The sequence below is a fragment of the Pseudonaja textilis genome, chromosome 5 (genome assembly GCF_049901715.1).
Source record: "Pseudonaja textilis isolate UNSWEBS1 chromosome 5, rPseTex1.2, whole genome shotgun sequence".
In the NCBI taxonomy this organism is placed as follows: domain Eukaryota; kingdom Metazoa; phylum Chordata; class Lepidosauria; order Squamata; family Elapidae; genus Pseudonaja; species Pseudonaja textilis.
In genome coordinates, this window is record NC_141994.1 from 63264452 (window position 1) to 63281404 (window position 16953).

The window sequence follows — 16953 nt, forward strand, 5'->3', positions numbered from 1 at the left end:
AGCCAATCAAGTGGTTGGTTTAATTGCATTGTTGCTGCCATGTGTAGAGTGTGTGGGGGAGTAGGGTTTTAATGTTGAGGGTTTTAATGTTGTAAATTACCTGGAGTCACCTGCCTGGTAGTTTGGCGGCCTTATACATTTGTTTAGTAAGTAATAAGTAGATGATTAAAGGTGGTAGTAACCAGTGGTGGGATTCAAAAATTTTTTACTACCAGTTCTGTGGGCATGGCTTGATGAGCGTGGTGTGGCTTGGTGGGTATGGCAGGGGAAGGATACTGCAAAATCTCCATTTCCTCCCCACCCCACTAACCTGCTTTCCAGCTCCGTTCTCCTGTGCAGGGCAACAAAAGAAGACCCAGCCGATCAGCTGGGACTCAATGGGAAGCAGGGAATAGATGGGAGCTGGGCCAGTCAGAGGTGGCATTTGCCGGTTTTCTGAACTACTCACAATTTCCACTACCGGTTCTCCAGAACTGGTCAGAAACTGCTGAATACCACTTCTGGTAGTAACCCCTCTGCCTTCCTAAGTGTTTTTTTTTAGAAACAAGGTTAAGAATCCCAGAACTTATCCATAGTAGGGTGCTTCATGCAAGCTACCATTCAGTGTTTAAAAAAGAATCTGATCTATACATCAGATGTATAGAATCTGATCTATACATTCAAGCGGTAAAGCCATGAATTAATATTCATATAAAATATCATCTTTTGGGTATTCCCACACAGTTGTGTTTTCCCGGGCCATTGGCTTCAATGAAGAAAAACCAGCAGAGGAAAAAATTACATTGAGAGTGAGAGGCAAAGAATGGGGAGAATGATCAAATGAGCAGTCGGTCAGAATGTGAAAAGAGTTCTACAAAAACAGGATTTATTTTCCTTACTGAACACTCATTGAAGGTGGACAAAGCATCCAGAACAATTTACGTGCAGAAATCTATTTCCTGTCACAGAGACATATTCTCTAATACAATTCAAGCAACGATTTTCCCCCCCACCCCCGATCCAGAAAACCATCATGCGTATTGTTTCACGCAGAGGTGGTATTCAGCAGGTTCTGACCAGTTCTGGAGAACAGGTAGCGGAAATTTTGAGTAGTTCGGAGAACTGGCAAATACCACCTCTGACTGGCCCCGCCCCCATCGATTCTCTGCCTCCCGTTGAGTCCCACTTGATCGGCTGGGTCTTCTTTTGTTGCCCTGCACAGGAGAACGGAGCTGGAAAGCAGGTTAATGGGGTGTGGAGGAAATGGGATTTTGCAGTAACTTTCCTCCAGGCGTGGGGAGGGAATGGAGATTTTACACTATCCTTTCCCCACAGAAATGTTGCGACCAGCCATAAGTCATTGTGGTTGTAAGTCGAGGACCACCTATAAAGATAAATCTACCGCCAGTGGCAGAAAAAACAAGCAAATGAAACTTCTCTCATAACTTACCTGATTCACCTCTTAGGCAGGACAGGTACATGAGATGATAATGTATAAGAGTCATCTAGTCTGGAGTAGGCAGCTCTTATCTCTGGCTTTCTAATGTGAGTATCAATATTGATCAACATGTTATGGGCCTTACAAATGCCTCTCTTCTGCTTATCTCCAATAACAATGATAAAGAGTATACACAAAAAAGAGGCTATAACAGAGGTTACTGGAGAACATCCTTATTTTTTTTTTTTATCAATAAGATGAACAGGACAATGCTGGGGTTGTTTTGCCCTGGTTTGAGAAAGAAAGTTTCCTCGCTAAACTACAAGTACATCTCAAATGGGATATATATATATATATATATATTCCAAAATATTATATATTTCAAAACTGAACGTTTCAAAACTGAAATGGCTGTGAAAGTCTGACTCGCAGACGAACGCAATACAGAAGCCTGATGATGGCAGATGAGATTCTGCCGAAACGTTGCTACAACTTTAAAAGCACAACTATAATGACATGGGAAAATACCCGAACAAAGCTGAATACCATACATGTAAGTACCCGCGAAAACTTAAGAATATCTATCTATCTATCTATCTATCTATCTATCTATCTATCTATCTATCTATCTATCTATCTATCTATCTATCTATCTATCTATCTAAATAAACTGAATCTCTGGTTCTTTTAAGTGACTTCCCTCCTTGTGTTTTCTTCTTTGTGTTTTCAACATTCATAATTATATCTTATCCTTCTAAGCCATCTGTAAGTGGAAGCGTGGAGAAAGCACAAACTACTTTAAAAAAATAGCAGGATGTGTAAAATATTTATGAGTGGTTTCTCCTTTTTCTACTGTTTATTTCCTCTTCATTGCAAAATAAGAGATGCATTCTGCAATAAAAAAAAGATATAGACAACATCACTTATTTTTCGTGGAAAGTGATGCTGGCTCTGATTGTGGTCCATGCCTTCATGTGAGTTTATGCTTTAAGACATATGTAGCATTGCAGCTAAGGCTAAATGCATATTAAGTTGAATGACTGTGTCATGGATCCTGAAGAAACTGGGAGATTTTCTTTTCTTTCTTTTTTAAAGAGGAAGAAAAACAAATCCAAAACAAGGGAAAAGGTGCACTAGGTTGGGAAAGAAGCAATGAGACAAGTCTTTTTTCTATTCTAATTTGCTCTTCAAACTCTGATTTATTCTGAATAATTGCCACAATGCAGCTGAAATCACTTAGAAGTTATCCATGACCAGGTGTGCTTGCATAAGAAATTGAAAATGCTCATACAACACCTTTTACTGAAAAACTGAATTGATACATATTCTGGGTCTCACACTACACTGAATCCTCACCTAAACAAATGGGTTATGTTTACACCCCCCCCAAAAAAAAACCCCATGTAGGATTGTACTGACAAGCCTGGCTAGCATCTTGTGCACATTTGTACATGAGCCACTGTGGCGTAGTGGTTAGAGTGCAGTACTGCAGGCTGCTTCCTGAAATTTGGCAGTTCAAATCTCATCAGGCTCAAGGTTGACTCAGCCTTCCATCCTTCCAAGGTGGGTAAAATGAGGACCTAGATTTTTTGGGGCAATAGGCTGACTCTGTAAAACCACTTAGAGAGGGCTATAGAGCGGTATATAAGTTTAAGTATTATTGCTATGTAAATAAATTACAATTACAGGTTTGTAATTGATTGGGTTTCCATGGGTTGTATGAAAGACTGCAAGGGAGTGCTCTGCATAGTAAGCAACTTAAAAATAAACTCTGAAAGCAGGTTTCTATTTTCTTCTGTTGAATGTGAAGCAAAGAATATTTCAGGCACTCTGGTGTTATAATGCAGATGTTTTCCAAAGTGTGGCATTTGGAACACAGGTGTGAAGTTGGTTTGAGTTTGATGGTACGTGGTATTCATATGTCATTTTTTAATAACCTGAATGGCAATGAACCCTCTGTAGAGCAAGAGAATTAAGCAGGACACAGAAGGACTAGTCATGGCAGAACAAGAGGGAACTGCCAATGTTTTCATAACTGATCATGTCCAATGACTGTTCCAAACAGAGCATTACTATCTCACTTTTTTCCCTTTTAGTTTAGCTTTAGGTTTCCACCCCCCACCCCCGCAATGCTTTATTGGAGTTTTCGTTTATACATATTACCATTACTTATTAAACAGCACTGTGACATTATATATACATTTATGCGTTCTATCCAATACTTTCAATACACACTACTTCCATGCCATCATATCTATTATATACGTTATTTACATTTTTTATTCTTATATGTATTGTCAAGATGTAGCATGATTCCCATTTTGCATAGTATTCCACGTCTGCTTTCCCTTTTAGTTTAATAGTTACTTCATCTATTTCCATGCACTCGTAGTCTTTTTTTTAATTGTTAAGCCTTCAGGTGATGTGGAGTTTTTCTTCCAATACTGCGCATACAAAATTCTTGCTGCTGTTAATACATGTAACATAAGATATTTTATCTTTCTGTTATAATTTTTATTATTATTCCTAAGAGCTTTATGTTTTTGTTTTATCCTGCTTTTATTATTTTTTATAACTCAGGGCAGTGAACATACCTAATACTTCTTCCTATTTCCTCCATAACAACAGCCTTGTGAAGTGGATTGGGCTGAGAAACTGACTGGCCCAAAGTCAGTTTTCATGCCTAAAAATGGGACTAAATGGGACTATACTCATAGTCTCCTGGTGATTGCCCCAAAGTCAGCCAGTGGCTTTCATGTGGTTGCTGTTGTGGGGAAGAAAATATCAAGGGAGAATTCTATGGATGTCACCATGAACTCTTGAACTGAAAGGTGAGAGGCAGAGCCACCAGAGAAAGGGAGATTGTGCGGATCGAAGAAGCAAAAGCTTGGTTCATCACATGAAAATACTCTTGCACAGGAACAGGAAGTTCAAGTGCAAAGCGCAAGAGAAGATATAACCACTACCTCTCACTCTCAACTCCATGTCCAATCAACCTTAGCTCAGACAAACTCCTAGGATTTGTCCATGGGCCCATGGGAGTCTGACAACAGCCAACAGAATACATGTTCTTGCACAGAAACAGGAAGTTCAAGTCCAAGAAATACTTCCCACTCTCAACTCCATGGGGTCAGCTACCGAGACCCATGTCCTTGGTGATTCTGTTCATCATTAAGCCATCTTTCCAGTCTGCCTCCATGTTTCGAGTATCTTTCTCCTAGCTTGGAACTGAACCAGAAGGGTATTTCTTCTAACAGTCTAAGTGTGAAAAACAGGTCATATGCCACTTTTTTCAATGCTATTGCAATTTTGCATGGTCCCTAAACAAATGCTTGTAAGAGACTACAGGCATACTCTGCTGAAATATAGATAGGAAGAACTATACAAAGGCCTCATTTGTAAAAGGAAGGGATCACTGCGAAGCTGTATCTGAATTGTAAAAATAGGGGAGTCTTTTCAGGAACTGTTTGAGCTAGTGGCTGTTTTCAAACAAGTGATTTAACATTGCCACTTGAAATGATTTCACCCTGCGTGGTTTTGCTGCAAGCTATTTACAATTAAAATTCAAATAAGATCAGGTTATCATCAGCTATTTATGAAACAGAAAGAATCTTAATTTTGGTTTTGTTTTGTCAACACAAACCAAGCAAAGAAAAGGATCCTCAATTCTTTTAATTGCAGAAGGGGGGGAGAGAGAGAATTACAACAGCTGGATAGAATAACAAAAACGATCATTATTCATTTGGGTGCTATCATTACACAGAAAAATAAGGTGCTCTCCATTCTGGGAGATATTTCTTTCTAATCCCATAAAAGAATCTGTCTTTGATTTCAAGTGGAATTCCTGCTGTGCAGGGTTGCAATGCAAATCTAATTTGTGTGCAACAAAACCAAATGGGTTGAAATGAACTCTGCATTCCAAAGATGTTTTTTGTTTAAGCATTGCATTTCCTCATCTTTATAATGAATGCACAATGAAGTTATACTTTTGGGGGGGGGGGGAATAAAAAAAGTAAAAGAAAAATTGGGCAACAAGGGATCGAAAATCGAAGAGAACATTTGCTACCAAGGATCGTTGTCTGTTGCTGGCAAAAAGCAAGATGTAGGAAGGACATGAAATGCTCACAAGTGTGCTAAATTATTTGAGGAGGAAAAACAATAGGAAAAATGATGAATCAGATCAGACCAGATGCCTGTCTGATCCAGCATCCTGTTTACACAGCTTTCACATCTTCTCCAGTAGTCTATATCTAGATAAACCGGGATTAACACCAGACAAAAATCAAACAGAAAACAATACCCTTGCCAAGGAACTAATGAGGATCACACAACCCTGGGACACTGCAACCATTGTAAATATATGTCAGTTACCAAGCACTTGAATTTTGACTCTGTGATTATGGCGATGCTACAACGGTCACAAGTGTGAGCATTGGTTGTAAGTCACTTTTTTCAGTGCTTTAAATGGTAAATGAATGCTTGTAAGTCAAGGAGTACTTGTGTTTTGTAGGCATTTAGAACTCAAGTGAAAGTGACAAATAGTGGTATCAAGACACAGGAGGTCTTTGGAAATTCTCAACCATCCAGATCATGGTTGTCCCAAAGGTGCTTTTTTTCCAAAACACAACTGGACTTTCTTGGGAGGTTTTTTTCCCTTTCAAAATGTTCACTTCTCATCCAAGAAGTGAACTTCAGTTCTGGTTTTGTTTCTTATTTCCCTGAAAACATTTCAAAGGTTTTGGAAAAAGCTCTTTTCAGACAAGGCACAGGGTATACAGTTTGAAATGTTCTTTAAACACTATACAGTTACTCTATGACTTCCTGTCAGTGGATTTGATTTGCTGTCCATGAGCTTTCTGTTTTTTCTTTCATTCTTTTTTCTCTTTGCCTATTTGTCTTGAATCAGGATAAGGGACTGTTAACCACTTGGCACCTTTGAGTCCCAGTTTTCATAAGAAATTGGAAATACAGATAACAATTGCACTAAGACTTCTATACCATTTCACAGTGTTTTACAGCCCTCCCCAAGCGGCAGTGGTGGGATTCGAATAATTTAACAAAAGTTTCTCTGCCCTAACATTTTCTTCCAACAACCAGTTCACCAAATGGCCCAGAAAGTTAACAACCAGTTCTCCCGAACTGGTGCAACCTGGCTGAATCCCACCACTGCTAAGCGATTTTACAGAGTCAGCATACACCCTCTAACAATCTGGGTTCTCATTTTACCCACTTCAGAAGAATGGAAGGCTGAGTCAACCTTGAGCTGGTGAGGCTCAAACTGCTGGCAACTGGCAGTCAACAGAATTAGCCTGCAGTACTGCATTATAACCACTGTGCCACCACGGGTAGTGTACCATATACAAACTATACAGGTAGTCCTTGACGTACAAACCATTTATTTAATGACTGCTGGAAGTTACAATGGCACTGAAAAAGTGCCTAATGATTGTTTTTCATAGTTATGACTAGTTATTAGCATCCCATGGTCACATGATCAAAATTTGGCCACTTGGCAACTGGCATGTATTTATGACAGTTGCAGTCTCCTGGGATCATGTGAACATCTTTTGCAACCTTCTCACAAAACAAAGTCAATGGGGAAGCCAGATTCACTTCACAAACGTATTACGGTCAACTGCAGTGATTTACTTAACCACTGTGACAAGCAAAGTCGTAAAATGAGGCAAAACTCACTTAGCAACTGTCTTGCTTAGCAATAGAAATTTTAGGCTAAATTGTGTTGCAGAAATAATATATATCAATAAATGTATCTAGAGATATTCCATATATTAAATACATATAGGTAGCACTGGTACATGCCAAGTATTGTGTTATTTTTCACTGAACATTATTCATATTCAACTGTTCCCTAAACAACTCTTTTAAGAGTCAAGATTAGAAAATAAAATCTGAAACAGATGCAGGAAAAACCTTCAAAAGTGCAGGCTAAACAATGTTGTAATCTTCTTTCTTGCCATGTTATATTTTCCAGCACAATTGCAATCCGTTGTTAGAAATACAACGTTTAAAAGGCAGCGGGAATGGCAAGGGAAGCAAGAAGTTGTGAACATATGTCTGAAAGTTTAATAGATGTGTCAAGGCAACTTTCAAGTTCCAAAAAAGCTCATCTTTTGAATCATTTTATTTGTTGCTTTCTGAAATCTACTGGGTTTAAATCAGTCCTGCAAAATCCTTGTTATTTTCTTTGCCTGCTCAGACCTTGGGCTGCTTTTCAACAAACCAGGAGAGTTACATTTAAAAGACAGAGTTCTATTTAAAACATTTCAAGAGCAAAAAAAAAAAAAAGAGCCTTAGGATTTTTAGGGTCTCTCAAATTTTCTATGGCATAAAAAAAATAGCACCACACATTTCTCAAATGAGTTCAAATAGGTGGAATGAGAAACAACCAATGTTTGTTTACCTCTTTTTCCAAATAAATGTATGAAAGCATTTCCCCAGGTAACGCAACTTCTGTACCAGGATAAAATCAAGACATTGATATAATATTTGAAAATTTCAATCATTCCCATTGTTATCGAGTTGTTTGCTATTCCTTTAGTTCAACCCCCTTGAATACCCTCAAATCCACTAATTTTAGGGGAGATCAAATGAAACATTAGTGATCTGTGATCATTTATCGAAGAAATTGTCTAGTTTCCATAAGTCGTTTTTTTTTTTTTAACTAGGAACTTCCATTATTCTGGATTCTATCGACAGAGCAAATTTTATCTAATAAGCTCCAGGAAAGCTAATCAGGCAGTAGAAAAACATTTTGTTGCAAATTCTGTCCACCCTCCCTAGGAACAGATTGCTTCTTGAGTTGTGTTATTATTTGTGCAAGGCTGGACAGCTTGAGCGTGAGAATAATTTATTCCCTGTACATTTCTAATTACAGCAAAAGAGGTTTGATCAATGACATACTTGTCCATCTTCTTTCTTTCTTGTCTTTCAGGCATGGTTGGCTACAGTTAAGTAGACAGACCAGCACAAAACACACAAGAAACACAACTCTGTCAGAAAAGGACTGAAGTGCTACTGTTAATTATTCTGGACCATGTGCTCGTTTGCAACCCATCTAACATGAGAAATTGTCTCTGAGGTGTCAAACAGCATCACTTACGTAAGTGCAGGAGAAGCACTAACCAAAATGTTTGAGTGACTGGATTTGGGTGACCTGCCAGAGACCTACAGCAGAAGCTTTGAGATTTAACTCCCAATCTGTGTCGTGGAGTTTGATGTGGAATTTAAATTGGGACTCGCGATGGAATGGTTTCTTTCTTGTCTTTTCTTTTAATGATTTTTTTTTTAAAAAGTATATCCCCATGAGTCGGATTCGTTTGTTAGAATGGCACGGATCTTACCTTTGCTTTTGCAATTATTTGTTTCAATCAAACTTAGGTACGCAGCTGTCATTCTCTTGTCATCTCCCCTCCCCCCCGCAACAAAATAAGAAGGGAGAATAATGATTCTTTTGTAGCGACTCACCTTCATGTATGTTGAGTTAGCATATGAATGGAGAAGACGCTAAGGATGAAACGGAAGGTTTGCTGTCTTAAGAATGTGGTAGTCCTGCACATTTATGATGCCTTGAAAACATCCCAGCTCTGCTTGTTAAAAATACAGAAGGCTACTGTGATAACCCAGGGTGTGGCACAAAAGCAACAAAGTCACAAAAATAGGTAAAGTCCCTTTAATACATCCAATTTGGCCCCCAATGTCCAGTTATCATTGGCTGGAGAAAAAACTTTCCCAAGAACAATTTTTAAAGGGAATACATTCTGTCCGAACCCAAAGTACATATAAATTATAAATAAAAACCAACACAAATCACACTGCAGCAATTAACGAGACAGGGCAGGATAAGGAATTGAAGACGTCAAAAGATAATGAAACACACACAGTTGGGAGGACACCAGAACTCAGATAAGACTTGACAAACCAAAATAATTCATGCTTTGCTTCCAGCAAGGAGCTGTGCGCAAACACTCCCTTTATCCTGTTTTCCCAGCTGCAGCTACTGAAGGGAATCAGGGCCTTTTTCTCCCCCGTAACCCATGTTGCTCTCTTATCCATTCCTTCCTGAATGCCCTAGGATGAAGAGGGGGTGGGCTTGGATCTTCCTCTGAATGCCCAGTCAGACTGTGCCCTTCCCCAGTTTCCTCCACAGCCACCGGAACCACACTCCCACTCCCTGTCAGCTGTTCCACCTCTCCCTCAGAATCAGATTCCAACAGGGGCATGAAAGCTACATTCTAATAATCAAGGGGTGACAGTTGTAGCTAGAAGCTATACTTGTTCTTTATTTAAATATACAGGTTTGTATCTGGGCTGTTGTTCTGAGCTCCAAGCTTGGCAATTTGGTTGCAAATGTTTTGTCACCATTCGAGGAGACATCGTCAGTGCACTTTGAATTGACAATTGACCAACAGCCCAACTGCCAACCCGCGCTACTTATTATTCAAGTACATTTCAGGTTTATAGCTATTTCTCTGTCAACTTCTTGAGACTAATTTCTTTTTGCTACCCATCTACAGTTAGTCCTCAACTTAGGACCATTCAGTTAGCAATCGTTCAAAGTTACAGCTGAAAAAAAGTGATGTACAACCAGTCTCCAAACTTACGATTGTTGCAGTATCTCAATGAACACACGATCAACATTCGAGCATTTAGCAAACAGTGTATGTTTACGATGGTTATATGATCCCCAGGATCATGTGATCCCTATTTGTGACCTTTTGACATGCAAAGTCAACGGGGAAACTGGATTCATTTAATGACTGCATGATTCACTTAACAAGTGAAATGATTTGCTTAACAACCATTGCAAGCAATGGTTATAAAATCAGGCCCACGTTTCTTAACTGCCTTGCTTAGTAACAGAAATTCAGATCCCAATTGTGGTTGTAAGTTGAGGACTATCTGAATTGCATCATGTTTGTCTGCACTACCTGGAGAAGATGTTCTTTGTTAGAAAATTGTAGCAGCAATGTGAGGAAAATAACATGCCTATTTAGAATTTGCCCAATATTTAGGGTGACCTACTATAGTTTAGGCAATTTATCAACCACAAGAGCATTGCATAAAAATGACTGTGATTTAAAAAGCAAGATCGCCTTATGAGAGAAGGGATATGTTCTACGTAATAGGAAAAAAAGCCCGATGAATATTTTTTTAAAAAGTAAATATTTATCCAGATGAGTCCTGCCACAGAAAAAGAGTTTAGGATTTAGACATGACCATTAGATCTCCAGGATATGAATCAAATACAAATAAAAACAGCAATGGAATGGAATGGAATGGAATGGAATGGAATGGAATGGAATAGAATAGAATAGAATAGAATAGAATAGAATAGAATAGAATAGAATAGAATAGAATAGCACAGCACAGCACAGCACAGCACAGAATAGCATAGCATAGCATAGCATAGCATAGCATAGCATAGAACAGCACAGCACAGCACAGCACAGCACAGCACAGCACAGCACAGCACAGCACAGCATAGCACAGCACAGCACAGCACAGCACAGCACAGAACAGCACAGAACAGAACAGAATAGCTTTATTGGCTAAGTGTGATTAGACACACAAATAATTTGTCTTCAGTGCCCAGTATACATGCAAAACAACAAAGTAATAATCATCATATATCAAAGTAATAATGATCATAATAATGATACCAATAAGAGAAGGTAGAAGAACAGATAATAAGGATAAAAGTAATACAGCCATACTACATGGATAAATATACTTAGACACCAGCCAGAACTATTGGAAATTCAGTATTCAGCAGAGTGATGGCACGAGAGGAAAAACCTGTCTCTGAGACTAGTTGTTTTGGCATGCAATATTGCATTGTTTTGTATTATTTTGGCATACAATATGTTTTTAGGGGTGAATTTATGGGTTGATTCAAAACAGCAATGCCAAGATTCTGGTGGTACATCAACCAGTTTGCTGATTATAATTTGTCCTGCCTCATCTGGCTAATGTAGTCACTGAAGGACAAATAGGGTAATCGTACTCTTGGTTTGCGTGGACTTTAGTATTCATGCCATGTTTGCTATGGTGAGACCTCTTTGAGACTTCAGAGTAAACATGGCACTCGTGGAATAGCCTTAATATGCCATTAAGCTCCCCTGTTTTGAAGGGCAGAATGGAGGCGAGCATTTGCAATTGAACAAGAGGTGGATGGCTTAAAATCTGGGTGAGGAGAGAAATAGTTATTTAATGCACTTTAAATTGGCAGAGGTTTCTCCCCTCCGCAGATCTGGCAGCTCAATTAAGATGTTCATCCCATGGCACAGTTATAAAAATCCAAAGAATTTCCGCCAACTGGAAAGTTCTGAAGAGGCTTCCATATGCCTGCAATGAAACTCTTTGTGCCTGCTGGAAACAGGAAACATAATCTCTAAGCAAAGATTCACAGCTGCTTCCTTTCACCTTTAAAGCAGACGGGCAGAAAAGTGTTACCTCACAAAAGCAGCCCTTCCGAAGTGCTATTTTGCAGAAACTTTTTGTGGAAGTGAAGTTCCCCTTGCAAAGCTTTGCCCAGCCTATGTAAAATCCATATCCTTATTCAAAAAGGCACATTCCCTAGATCGGGATTATATCAAAAGTCTTGCAGTGTTGCAAGTCCTCAATTTACAACTGAAATTGACAACTCAAATAATAAGAAACCACACAAAGGGGATGATGGAACAGCTGGTTTTCAACAGATTGTATTGTTTTGAAAGAGCAGTTGCAAGGTCTTTCTTGGTCTGATACTATTTCCCTAGAGATATATGTAATTTCAAGGAGATGGAACATTTTTTACCAGTTTGGACTGATTCACCAAACAAAACATGTCCTCAAAAGATTGGATTCCTGTAGTGCATATTCCCCAAATATATATTGTATTTGGGGCTGGCATTGGAAATCTTTTGGAAGCATTTAGGCATTAAGATTTAGATTAATCAGGATGGGAATTCCCAAGAATTCTATCAGTTCTAGAACCACTATCCAGGCATTATCCCCAGCCTCTGCGAGAATACCAATTTCTGGATGCAAAACCCTTTAGTAGAGTATACTTCCCCAAAATATTAGAAAACATTCACTGTGCACTTAAGGAAAAGGTTACCAGATCTTAAAGGTGTCGGATTTTGCTATGCTCTTCCAAAGAAAACTGGTACCAATTCTGTCTTTCTTTAAGAGAGACAGATAGACAGACAGACAGATATAGAGTCAGACAGACAGACAGACATAGAGGTAAAGGTAAATGTTTCCTTGTCCAGTTGTGTTCAACTCTAGAGGGCAAAGCCCATCTCTGTTTCTTGGCTGATGGAGCCTGCATTGTCTAGTGGCGTTTCTGTGGTCATGTGGTGAGCATGACTACATGCTGAGGAACACAGAACACTGTTACCTTCCTACCAAAACGGTACCTGTTAATCTCGCATGCTTTCAAACCGTTAGGTGGGCAGGACATGGGACAAGGATGGGAGCTCACCCCATCATGTGGTGCTTGGGTCTGCCAGAGTATATTCATGAATTGGAATAGAGCATGGTAACAAGGTCAGCCAATGAATAGGCATAGCAATGAGGACTGTTTGGAAACTGAAAATAGAAGTAGCCTAGGTGTGGTTCTATATTAAGCTCTGCAACTATGTTAAGCTCTGAGTCTGTCTATTGAAAATGAAACTGCTTCTATCCTGCTTGCCTGCTGAACTAAAGAGAAACAAACTTGTTTGCTCGTCCGCTGAAGTTGTTGTTCTGCTCTGCACTTGCAACATGTTTATTTCTGTTTGAGTTTGCTCCATGTTGGAGAAATCTACAACTGGTATTGTAAAATTTATTTAATATGTTTATAAAGATGTAAAATGAAGCATCAGCCATCTGTATTTACTTTTCTGGCGCTGAATTTACGCTGCAAAACTCTGAACAATATCTTGAACTGCCCAGCATCCAGTTGACAAACCCAGTGCTTTAACCACTAGGCCATCATGCCTCCCTATATAGATTAGATTAGATAGGTAGAGATAGATAGATAGATAGATAGATAGATAGATAGATAGATAGATAGATAGATAGATAGATGATAGTGATGATAGAGATAGATGACAGAAATAGATGATATAGATAGATAATATAGATGATATATGATAATATAGATAGATGGTCTATCATCATATAGATGATAGATAGATGATAAATAGGTAGATAGATATAGAGATAGATGATAGAGATAGATGATAGGTAGGTAGGTAGGTAAGTAGATAGATATACACGCATGTACACAAACATACACATACATCACCTGAACTTATTCTAGACTGGCAGATTGCTATTTGGTTAGCAGGTTGCATGAGTGTTATGCCTCTGTCAAACTTTATTATAGTATTGTGCTGTTTCTATAATTTTAGGTATAAATCAATTTATGATTGCCTTTTGTGATGGAACAGCATGGAATTAGAGAGAGTGCTCCATCTCTCTTCTCCAAAAGCAGCAGGCATCTGTAAAGCAAGCATTCCTTTCAGCTAATTGGTATGATGATAGGACTATCCTGTTCTTATTTACAAACCTGCAGATTTATGTCAAGCAAAGCCAATTATGCTTAATGTTTAAACTATTGCAGGTGCTGAATAACTTTGTTGCTAGGCAGTGGAAATGAAAAATGCTCTTTTAACAGATCTCGTTGCAATGGAGAGCCTGTGCTTCATCGCCAGTGCAAACTGAACAGATGGACAGCTTAATCCCTGTACTGAACTCCCTCGCCTGCTTCTCTCCCCCTTCCTCCCTTGTCTACCTGAAACAATGCCCCACGTGTTTTGTCTTGCCTTGTAGTCCTGAAATTATTCACGTTTGAAAAACCTTAAAATGAAGTCACCTGGCTTACATCTACCTTTTGGTATGTTTAACTCATTCAGAGCCTAGTTGTGAAAGGATGTTGACTTTGCTGCTGTAGACTCAGAGGGACGAGCTAAGCCATCAGATTTGATCTAAATATGGTCTAATCCATGAATGTCCAACTTTGGCAACTTTTAAAACTTGTGGACTTCAACTCCCAGAATTCACCAGCCAGCATAGCTGACTAGGGAATTGAAATCCACAGCTTGTTAAGCTGCCAAGGTTGGACACCTCTGGTCTAATCAATCTAATCCAGACATGGGCAATTAATGAATTAATTGGTGAAAAAAAGGACTAGGGGTGACATGATAGCAGTCTTCCAATATCTAAAGGGCTGCCACAAAGAAGAGGGAGTCAAGCTATTCTCCAAAGCACCTGAAGGCAGAACAAGAAGCAATGGCTGAAAACTAATCAAGGAGAGAAGCAACCTAGAACAAAGAAGAAATTTCCTGACGGTGAGAACAATTAACCAGTGGAACAACTTGCCTCCAGAAGTTGTGAATGCTCCAACACTGGAAGTTTTTAAGAAGACATTGGATAATCATTTGTCTGAAGTGGTGTAGGGTTTCCTGCCTAAGCAGGGGGTTGGACTAGAAGACCTCCAAGGTTTCTTCCAACTCTTTTCTATTTCTGTTTATATTCTACTTTACTCTACTCTATCCCTATCCTACTCTATTCATAGGTAGTGCTTTGACTTAGTGACTGTTGAAAATTACGGCATTAAAAAAAGTGTCTCATCACTGTTTTTCACACTTATGATCAAAATTTGGACACTTGGCAACTGACTCATACTTATGACAGTTGCAGTGTCCCAGGGTCATGTGATCATCTTTTGCAATCTTCAAACAAGCAAAGGCAATGGGGAAACCAAATCCAATTAAGAACCGTGTTACTAGCTTAACAGCTGCATCAGCTCAACAACCATGGCAAGAAATGGGGCAAAAAACACTTAACAACTGCCTTACTTAGCAACAAAAATTTGGGGCTCAGTTGTGGTTGTAAGTCAAGGACTACCTGTACAGCAGTGTGGGATGCACCTCTGAAAATCCTGAAAAGCCAACAATTTTGGAAACAGATCATCCTGGAGAACATCTATCTATGGACTCCTTAAGAGACAACACTGACTTGATGGTACATGTAGTAGTCAGTAATCAAGTGTTCCCCATGTTTAGGTTGGATTTGCACTATTTTCTTTCTTTACCCAATCAAAGAAAAATATAACAGTAGATCTCGAGATCACTTCCAAATCCATTGTTATTAGAGTGCACTTGCAAAGTATATGGTTAAAAGGTATAAAAAAGGGAAAGAAGAGAATAGAAGCTATCCAGTTCTCACACCTTCAATTTTATCAGAAGTAACTTTGTTGAAAGCTATCAGAACTTCAGTTAACCATTGTACAAAGTTAGCACCCACTCCTCTCCTAGAAGAATGAAATATTCTAGGAAATATTGAAAAGGAGGAATATTACACCTCCCTGGATGAGATAAGGAGAAATATGCTCTTGGAAATCAGCCCCCACCTTTGTTAATAGCCCCAGAAAGACTGGCCATCCTATCTACAAGACAAAAGGCCTTCAGCTCCAGGTGATAGGATTAGCCTTCATTCAAGATCCAAACCAGGACAAGGGCATTAAGACACAATACGAATTGCCCAACACCCTTTCAGAACACAACCCTTTTCATTACATCATCACTCAGCAAGATTCAACCAAGCCTGGGACACAGCTAGATTACAAAGTCAGCTGGACCCCCACATAGCCGCCTGAGTGTCTGACAAACAATAGGATACATTCAGGGGTGGGATTCTACCAGTTCGTGCCTATTTGCTAGAACTGGTTGTTAACATTCTAAGCAGTTTGGAGAACTGGTTGTTAGAAGAAATTACTGGCCTAATCCTGTAAGGAAGGCAGGAAGGAAACATTCTGGTGTTGCTTACAGAAACTGCCTATCCGTTAACCCTTATTACATTCTTGGCAGGACTAGACTTCCTGTCTGAGGAACATCTCTGGAGTTTTTTTTCCCCTCCTTTGCTGGTACTTTGCTTGTGTGGAGTGGCCATTCAAAGTTACAATGGCAGTGAAAAAAGTGACTTATGACCGTTTTTCACACTTACAACTGTTGCAGCATCCCCACAGTCATGAGAGGCCAGGCGAGGAGATGCGTGCCTCAATGTGAGTGATATTGAGTTGGCCACACCCAGCCAATAACATGACCACCAAGCCATGTCCACCCAGTCACATGACCACCAAGCCATACCCACCACCTAAGCTATGCCTGCAGAACCGGTTGTTAAAAATTGGAATCCCACCCTGGATACATTTCTTGCAAGGCCCAAAAGAGTATAAATCAGGGGTGGGATTCTACTGATTTGGACCAGTTTGGGTGAATCGTATGTTAAATTTGCATCTGGTTCACCAAACCAGTATTTGAACCAACCGGCTGGCCCCACCCACCCTGCCACTCCCCTCCCAGGAGTCTCCACGTGTATTGTTTTGATGCAAGTAAGTGCAAGTAACTGCACGAAGGCTCTGAGACGGGGAATAATGGCCCTACTGGAAGTACTGGAAGTTACAAAATGGGCCTGTTTCCAGCTTCTGGAGGGCCTCCAGAGCCGGGGGGGGGGCATTTTTGCCCTTCCAGAGGCCCAAGGGAAGC

The 16953-nt window shown here is 39.6% G+C and overlaps 1 pseudogene; it reads right to left on the minus strand.

Moving 5' to 3' along the window:
- LOC113437921 (long-chain-fatty-acid--CoA ligase 6 pseudogene) overlaps positions 1–4616 on the minus strand; it is a 56086-nt pseudogene extending 51470 nt beyond the window's left edge.
- Positions 4617–16953: the final 12337 nt, after the last annotated feature.